Source organism: Sebastes fasciatus, unplaced genomic scaffold (genome assembly GCF_043250625.1).
Source record: "Sebastes fasciatus isolate fSebFas1 unplaced genomic scaffold, fSebFas1.pri Scaffold_41, whole genome shotgun sequence".
Taxonomy (NCBI): Eukaryota; Metazoa; Chordata; class Actinopteri; order Perciformes; family Sebastidae; genus Sebastes; species Sebastes fasciatus.
In genome coordinates, this window is record NW_027428229.1 from 31,504 (window position 1) to 40,504 (window position 9,001).

General features: G+C 45.2%; 1 pseudogene; it reads left to right on the forward strand.

The window, feature by feature from the left end:
• The window catches only part of LOC141763780 (glutamate receptor ionotropic, NMDA 3B-like), a 38,749-nt pseudogene extending 31,293 nt beyond the window's left edge, over window positions 1-7,456 (forward strand).
• The last annotated feature ends 1,545 nt before the right edge of the window (window positions 7,457-9,001 follow it).

Genomic DNA, 9,001 nt, shown 5'->3' on the forward strand with positions numbered 1-9,001 from the left:
CGTCAGATCACTGTACTGTTCACACTACAGGACTTTAACAGTCGTCAGATCACTGTACTGTTCACACTACATGACTTTAACAGTCGTCAGATCACTGTACTGTTCACACTACATGACTTTAACAGTCGTCAGATCACTGTACTGTTCACACTACAGGACTTTAACAGTCGTCAGATCACTGTACTGTTCACACTACATGACTTTAACAGTCGTCAGATCTCTGTACTGTTCACACTATATGACTTTAACAGTCGTCAGATCACTGTACTGTTCACACTACATGACTTTAACAGTCGTCAGATCTCTGTACTGTTCACACTATATGACTTTAACAGTCGTCCGATCGCTGTACTGTTCACACTACATGACTTTAACAGTCGTCAGATCGCTGTACTGTTCACACTATATGACTTTAACAGTCGTCAGATCACTGTACTGTTCACACTATATGACTTTAACAGTCGTCCGATCGCTGTACTGTTCACACTACATGACTTTAACAGTCGTCAGATCGCTGTACTGTTCACACTATATGACTTTAACAGTCGTCAGATCTCTGTACTGTTCACACTATATGACTTTAACAGTCGTCCGATCGCTGTACTGTTCACACTACATGACTTTAACAGTCGTCAGATCGCTGTACTGTTCACACTACAGGACTTTAACAGTCGTCATGAGGTTGTAATGAGCGCTGTAGTCTGTAGGAGGCGCTCACAGCAGTTTCCAGAATAGAAAGCTGGTATCTCCAGATTGAGTGCTTTCAGTGAGTAATGGGAGCACATTACAGCAGCACTAACTGGGTGTTAATATTTAAAGAGAGCGAGCCGCCGGCGGCTCTGCCGTCAGCTCTCTTTATTACACTTTGTGCTCAGTTAGCAGCTCAGAGGACGCCGTAAAAACAGTAATGAGGTTTTCCTGCAGCCACAGAGCTGCAGAGAACATCGGAGTCACCGAGAGCTGCTGAACTGCTGAAACCAATTTATTAAACCAGGACACACAACTCTGCTTCTGGCATTAAATGGATTTAAGTCCTTTCTAGTTTCATTCTCGGATCCACGTCAGAAGTTTTATTTGATGAGTTGAATAAATGTACCGCTAGGTTTTCACCGAAGTCGTCATTTCATCAACGAAAGCTGCCACGAAGACTCTTAGTTGACCCTCCTGAAGCATCTTACCTCAGTGGGACTGAGAACTCCTGATCGTTTTAGTCTTTCCTCAGTTTTTAGTCTCATTTCTATCATGAGCCGTCTAAGCAAGAAGATGCTAACAAGCTAACAAACGAGCTAGCGTTCCCTCACAATAAATACCAGAGTGCTGCAGACGATTTCACCGGGACTGCTGGCTCGTCCCTCTGATACGAGAACAATCTTTACTCATTATCTAATGCATAAACAGGCTATACACACACACACACACACACACACACACACACACACACACGTATATATACATATATATATATGTATATTTTCATATAGAGGTCACTGTAGTGTTCACACTACACAACTTTAACAGTCGTCAGTGAGTGTTTTAGCTGTGAGATTTATTGGTGTTCGGGGTTTTTCCTGGTAACGTGGATGCTCGGTGTTCGGGGGTTTTCCTGGTAACGTGGATGCTCGGTGTTCGGGGGTTTTCCTGGTAACGTGGATGCTTGGTGTTCGGGGGTTTTCCTGGTAACGTGGATGCTTGGTGTTCGGGAGTTTTCCTGGTAACGTGGATGCTTGGTGTTCGGGGGTTTTCCTGGTAACGTGGATGCTTGGTGTTCGGGGGTTTTCCTGGTAACGTGGATGCTTGGTGTTCGGGAGTTTTCCTGGTAACGTGGATGCTCGGTGTTCGGGAGTTTTCCTGGTAACGTGGATGCTCGGTGTTCGGGGTTTTTCCTGGTAACGTGGATGCTTGGTGTTCGGGAGTTTTCCTGGTAACGTGGATGCTTGGTGTTCGGGAGTTTTCCTGGTAACGTGGATGCTTGGTGTTCGGGGGTTTTCCTGGTAACGTGGATGCTTGGTGTTCGGGGGTTTTCCTGGTAACGTGGTTGCTTGGTGTTCGGGGGTTTTCCTGGTAACGTGGATGCTTGGTGTTCGGGGGTTTTCCTGGTAACGTGGATGCTTGGTGTTCGGGGGTTTTCCTGGTAACGTGGATGCTCGGTGTTCGGGAGTTTTCCTGGTAACGTGGATGCTCGGTGTTCGGGGTTTTTCCTGGTAACGTGGATGCTTGGTGTTCGGGAGTTTTCCTGGTAACGTGGATGCTTGGTGTTCGGGAGTTTTCCTGGTAACGTGGATGCTCGGTGTTCGGGGTTTTTCCTGGTAACGTGGATGCTTGGTGTTCGGGAGTTTTCCTGGTAACGTGGATGCTCGGTGTTCGGGGTTTTTCCTGGTAACGTGGATGATTGGTGTTCGGGGGTTTTCCTGGCACTAGTGTGTATATAAGTATAAGTTTGACTTGTAGATGAATTCAGGTTTGTGTATCAGCAGAGGATTCTTTCATCTCTCTTTATATTTTATTCACACTTTATTGAGACACCTTCTTTGATCTGTTTCTGTGTTTCATTGATTCACCGACTCACACACATTTTCATCACACTGACACAAACTTTACCTTTACCTAGCGTATTGTATTTACTAGTAGAACTACTATATTAATCAGTAGAAGTACTCTATTAACCAGTAGAAGTATTTTATTTACTAGTAGAAGTACTGTATTTACTAGTAGAAGTACTGTATTTACTAGTAGAAGTACTCTATTAACCAGTAGAAGTACTCTATTAACCAGTAGAAGTACTGTATTAACCAGTACTGTATTTACTAGTAGAAGTATTGTATTTACTAGTAGAAGTACTCTATTAACCAGTAGAAGTACTGTATTAACCAGTAGAAGTACTGTATTTACTAGTAGAAGTACTGTATTTACTAGTAGAAGTACTCTATTAACCAGTAGAAGTATTGTATTAACCAGTACTGTATTTACTAGTAGAAGTACTGTATTTACTAGTAGAAGTATTGTATTTACTAGTAGAAGTACTGTATTTACTAGTAGAAGTATTGTATTAACCAGTAGAAGTACTCTATTAACCAGTAGAAGTACTGTATTAACCAGTACTGTATTTACTAGTAGAAGTATTGTATTTACTAGTAGAAGTACTCTATTAACCAGTAGAAGTACTCTATTAACCAGTAGAAGTACTGTATTTACTAGTAGAAGTACTGTATTTACTAGTAGAAGTACTGTATTTACTAGTAGAAGTACTGTATTTACTAGTAGAAGTACTCTATTAACCAGTAGAAGTACTGTATTAACCAGTACTGTATTTACTAGTAGAAGTATTGTATTTACTAGTAGAAGTACTCTATTAACCAGTAGAAGTACTCTATTAACCAGTAGAAGTACTGTATTTACTAGTAGAAGTACTGTATTTACTAGTAGAAGTACTGTATTTACTAGTAGAAGTACTCTATTAACCAGTAGAAGTACTCTATTAACCAGTAGAAGTACTGTATTAACCAGTACTGTATTTACTAGTAGAAGTACTGTATTTACTAGTAGAAGTACTCTATTAACCAGTAGAAGTACTGTATTAACCAGTACTGTATTTACTAGTAGAAGTATTGTATTTACTAGTAGAAGTACTCTATTAACCAGTAGAAGTACTCTATTAACCAGTAGAAGTACTGTATTTACTAGTAGAAGTACTGTATTTACTAGTAGAAGTATTGTATTAACCAGTAGAAGTACTGTATTTACTAGTAGAAGTACTGTATTTACTAGTAGAAGTATTGTATTTACTAGTAGAAGTACTGTATTTACTAGTAGAAGTATTGTATTTACTAGTAGAAGTACTGTATTTACTAGTAGAAGTATTGTATTTACTAGTAGAAGTACTGTATTTACAAGTAGAAGTACTGTATTTACTAGTAGGAGTACTGTATTTACTAGTAGAAGTACTATATTAACCAGTAGAAGTACTCTATTAACCAGTAGAAGTATTGTATTTACTAGTAGAAGTACTGTATTTACTAGTAGAAGTACTATCAGTATTCCTCAGGTCATGTTCGGCGACCCGTTTAGATGGCGCTGACCGGTGACGGTTCTGGAAACATCATGTTTGTGGTTAAAGGAAACCAGAGTTGTGAACTCTGATTGTGTGTTTTCTCTTCAGACATCTCTCATTGAACAGTTCTGTTCTTTATTGGAGGGTAACGGTTCTGATGTGTTCAATCGGTCTTAGGAGTTGGTTCTATCATAGAGACTAGTGAAGCTGTTGAGTGACAGCTCCTCTCAGCCTATCATAGAGACAATCATCATGATTGACAGCTCCTCTATTGGGTATTAATATATTGGGTATTAATATATTGGGTATTAATATATTGTTCTGTTTGATCTCTGACCCACTCTGACATGTTGTTCTCCTTCTGGTTCTCCTTCTGGTTCTCCTTCTGGTTCTCCTTCTGGTTGTCCTGCTGGTTCTCCTTCTGGTTCTCCTGCTGGTTCTCCTCCTGGTTCTCCTGCTGGTTCTCGTCCTGGCCTACCTCCTGGTTATTCTGCTGGTTCTCCTCCTGGTTCTCCTGCTGGTTCTCCTGCTGGTTCTCGTCCTGGCCTACCTCCTGGTTATTCTGCTGGTTCTCCTCCTGGTTCTCCTGCTGGTTCTCCTGCTGGTTCTCGTCCTGGCCTACCTCCTGGTTATTCTGCTGGTTCTCCTCCTGGTTCTCCTGCTGGTTCTCCTGCTGGTTCTCCTGCTGGTTCTCGTCCTGGCCTACCTCCTGACCTACCTCCTGGTTATTCTGCTGGTTCTCCTCCTGGTTCTCCTCCTGGTTCTCCTGCTGGTTCTCCTGCTGGTTCTCGTCCTGGTTCTGACTCCTGGTTTTATTTCCTGGTCCTGTGTAGAACCGGTTCCACCTGCAGATGGCGATGGGGGTTCCAGAGTCCGGTCTGTCCGACCTGTTGCTGAAGGTTCTGCAGCGGTCCGGTTGGAGGGAGGGTACCGTGGTTCTGTGTCGGGGCTGGGAGGAGGCTCGAGGTCTCCTGCGGCTCCTAGACAGTGGGAGTTGGAGTGGTGCATCATGGGACGGTGGGGGCGGGGTCACCTGGCACGTGCGTGCCCTCCTGAACCTGACGCAGTCGGCACACGATGACACTCAGATCCACGACTTCCTGTCCCGACACTTCCGACAGAACCAGCCCTCGCCGGCGTCGGTGCTGCTGTTCGGAGCCGACCCGCAGTGCGCGGCGGCGGTGCTGCGCAGCGCTCAGGACCTGGGCCTCACCTTACCCATGGTGCACTGGGTGCTGGGCCAGCCGCTCAGCCCTGACGCGCTGCACGCCATCGGTCTGCCGCTGGGCCTGCTGGCCTACGGAGAGGTGGAGAGGAAACCGCTCGACTTCTACGTCAGAGACGCCCTGCAGCTCATCACCAGGGCTGTCGGCGCCGCCGTCCTGGTGAGACCGGACTTGGCTCTGATCCAGAACATGGTGAACTGCTACGACAAACCCAACAAACACGAGGTACCATCGTCCGGACAGTACCTGTCCAGGTAACAGCCACACTGAGCCCGCAGCAAAGGATTCATTAGATTAAATGTACATTATTATTGTTATTCTTCTTCTTCTTCTTCTTATTATTATTATTATTGTTATTATTGTTATTATTGTTATTCTTATTATTCTTATTATTCTTATTGTTATTATTCTTATTCTTATTGTTATTCTTATTATTGTTCTTCTTCTTCTTCTTCTTCTTCTTCTTCTTCTTATTGTTATTATTATTGTTATTATTATCGTCATTATTATTGTTATTATTATTGTTATTCTTATTGTTATTCTTTCAGGCGGGAGGAGTTAAGACTGGAGGAGACAAAACACAAAGAGAAGAAACACACACACACAAATTAATAATAATATTCATGAATACAGTCTGTGTGTGAATATAAACATGGTGAAGGTTTAACAAAAGATCATTTTGGTTCTCTGGGATGTGAAATCTTAGAACCTGGATATCTCAAAAACACCCATGCTGGTTTTTATATTATCTGTCCTGCAGGTTCCTGTCCAACACGTCTTTCTCTGGTCTCACGGGTCCGATCCGAGTCCACCAGAACCGATCTCAGGTCCTCACCTCGCAGCGGTTCCACATCTGGAGCCTGCGACGGGATGCGCTGGGTCAGCCCACCTGGGTGACGGTGGGCAGCTGGGAGGGAGGCCGGCTGCAGGTGGAGGACCAGGGAGTCTGGCAGGGACCCAAACCTACCCACAGGACAGAGGGGACGGGCGGGAGGACCAGGGGCCGCTGGAGGCCGGGGATGCCGGTGGCGGGGAGTCGGGTCCGGGTGGTGACTCTGGTGGAACATCCCTTTGTGTTCACGCGGGACGTGGACGACGAAGGCAGCTGCCCGGCCGGCCAGTACTGCCTGGACGCCGGCGCCAACAGCTCGGACACTCTGGAGACGTTCTTCAGGGAGGTGGCGGGCGGGAACGGCAGCTTCCTGCCGGCAGAGTACAGCAAGTGTTGCTACGGATACTGCGTCGACTTGCTGGAGAAGCTGTCCGAGGACCTGGGATTCGAGTTCGACCTCTTCATCGTCGGGGACGGGAAGTACGGAGCGTGGAAGGGGGGGCGCTGGACCGGGCTGGTGGGGGATCTTCTGAACGGACTGGCAGACATGGCCGTCACCTCCTTCAGTATCAACTCCGCTCGGAGCCGAGTGATCGACTTCACTTCGCCCTTCTTCTCAACCAGCCTGGGCATCCTGGTGCGCAGTAAGGACACCGCCGCCCCCATCGGAGCCTTCATGTGGCCCCTGCACTGGTCCATGTGGGTCGGCATCTTCGTGGCGCTGCACATCACGGCGCTCTTCCTCACACTGTACGAGTGGAAGAGTCCGTACGGCATGACGCCTCACGGACGTAACAGGACGAAGGTGTTCTCGTACTCATCGGCTCTCAACCTGTGCTACGCCATCCTGTTCGGACGTACCGTCTCCTCTAAGACGCCGAAGTGTTGGACGGGTCGGTTCCTGATGAACCTGTGGGCCATCTTCTGCCTGCTGGTGCTGTCCAGCTACACCGCAAACCTCGCCGCCGTCATGGTGGGGGAGAAGACCTTCGAGGAGGTGTCAGGAATCCACGACGCCAAGGTGAGACTACAACGTTCTTTATAGAGCTCGGTCGGTTCTCCAGGTTCTCCAGGTTCTCCGAGTAGAACCAAACTTTGTAATTTCATAGGAAGCCCAACATCTACAGGGGAGTGAACTGATAGACAGATAAACATATTATATAGTAGAGTAACCCTTCTTCTTCTTCGTTGGTGTTTCAGCTCCACCACCCATCGCAGGGTTTCCGGTTCGGGACGGTGAGGGAAAGCAGCGCGGAGGATTACATGAAGAAGAGTTTTCCTGAGATGCACGAATACATGAGACGCTTCAACGAACCGACTACGCCTGAAGGAGTCGCCACTCTCAAGTAAGAGAACCAGAGAGAACAAGAGAGAACAAGGGAGAACAAGAGAAAACCAGAGAGAACAAGAGAAAACCAGAGAACAAGAGAGAACAAGAGAAAACCAGAGAGAACAAGAGAAAACAAGAGAGAACAGAGTAGAACAAGAGAGAACCAGAGAGGACAAGAGAGAACCAGAGAGAACAAGAGAGAACAAGAGAGAACAGAGTAGAACAAGAGAGAACAGAGTAGAACAAGAGAGAACCAGAGAACAAGAGAAAACCAGAGAGAACAAGAGAAAACCAGAGAACAAGAGAGAACAAGAGAAAACCAGAGAGAACAAGAGAAAACCAGAGAACAAGGGAGAACAAGAGAAAACCAGAGAGAACAAGAGAAAACCAGAGAACAAGAGAGAACAAGAGAAAACCAGAGAACAAGAGAGAACAAGAGAAAACCAGAGAGAACAAGAGAAAACAGAGTAGAACAAGAGAGAACAAGAGAGAACCAGAGAGAACAAGAGAAAACCAGAGAACAAGAGAGAACAAGAGAAAACCAGAGAGAACAAGAGAGATCAGAGTAGAACAAGAGAGAACAAGAGAGAACCAGGGAGAACAAGAGAAAACCAGAGAACAAGAGAGAACAAGAGAAAACCAGAGAGAACAAGAGAAAACCAGAGAACAAGAGAAAACCAGAGAACAAGAGAGAACAAGAGAAAACCAGAGAGAACAAGAGAAAACCAGAGAACAAGAGAGAACAAGAGAAAACCAGAGAACAAGAGAAAACCAGAGAACAAGAGAGAACAAGAGAAAACCAGAGAGAACAAGAGAAAACCAGAGAACAAGAGAGAACAAGAGAAAACCAGAGCGAAAAAGAGAAAACCAGAGAACAAGAGAGAACAAGAGAGAACCAGAGAGAACAAGAGAGAACAAGAGAGAACAAGAGAGAACAGACTAGAACAAGAGAGAACAAGAGAGAACAGAGTAGAACAAGAGAGAACCAGAGAGGACAAGAGAGAACCAGAGAGAACAAGAGAGAACAGAGTAGAACAAGAGACAACCAGAGAGAACAAGAGAAAACCAGAGAACAAGAGAGAACAAGAGAAAACCAGAGAACAAGAGAAAACCAGAGAACAAGAGAGAACAAGAGAAAACCAGAGAGAACAAGAGAAAACCAGAGAACAAGAGAGAACAAGAGAAAACCAGAGCGAAAAAGAGAAAACCAGAGAACAAGAGAGAACAAGAGAGAACCAGAGAGAACAAGAGAGAACAAGAGAGAACAAGAGAGAACAGACTAGAACAAGAGAGAACAAGAGAGAACAGAGTAGAACAAGAGAGAACCAGAGAGAACAAGAGAGAACAAGAGAGAACAGAGTAGAACAAGAGAGAACAGAGTAGAACAAGAGAGAACCAGAGAACAAGAGAAAACCAGAGAGAACAAGAGAAAACCAGAGAACAAGAGAGAACAAGAGAGAACAAGAAAGAACAGAGTAGAACAAGAGAGAACAGAGTAGAACAAGAGAGAACCAGAGAGAACAAGAGAGAACAAGAGAGAACCAGAGAGAACAAGAGAAAACCAG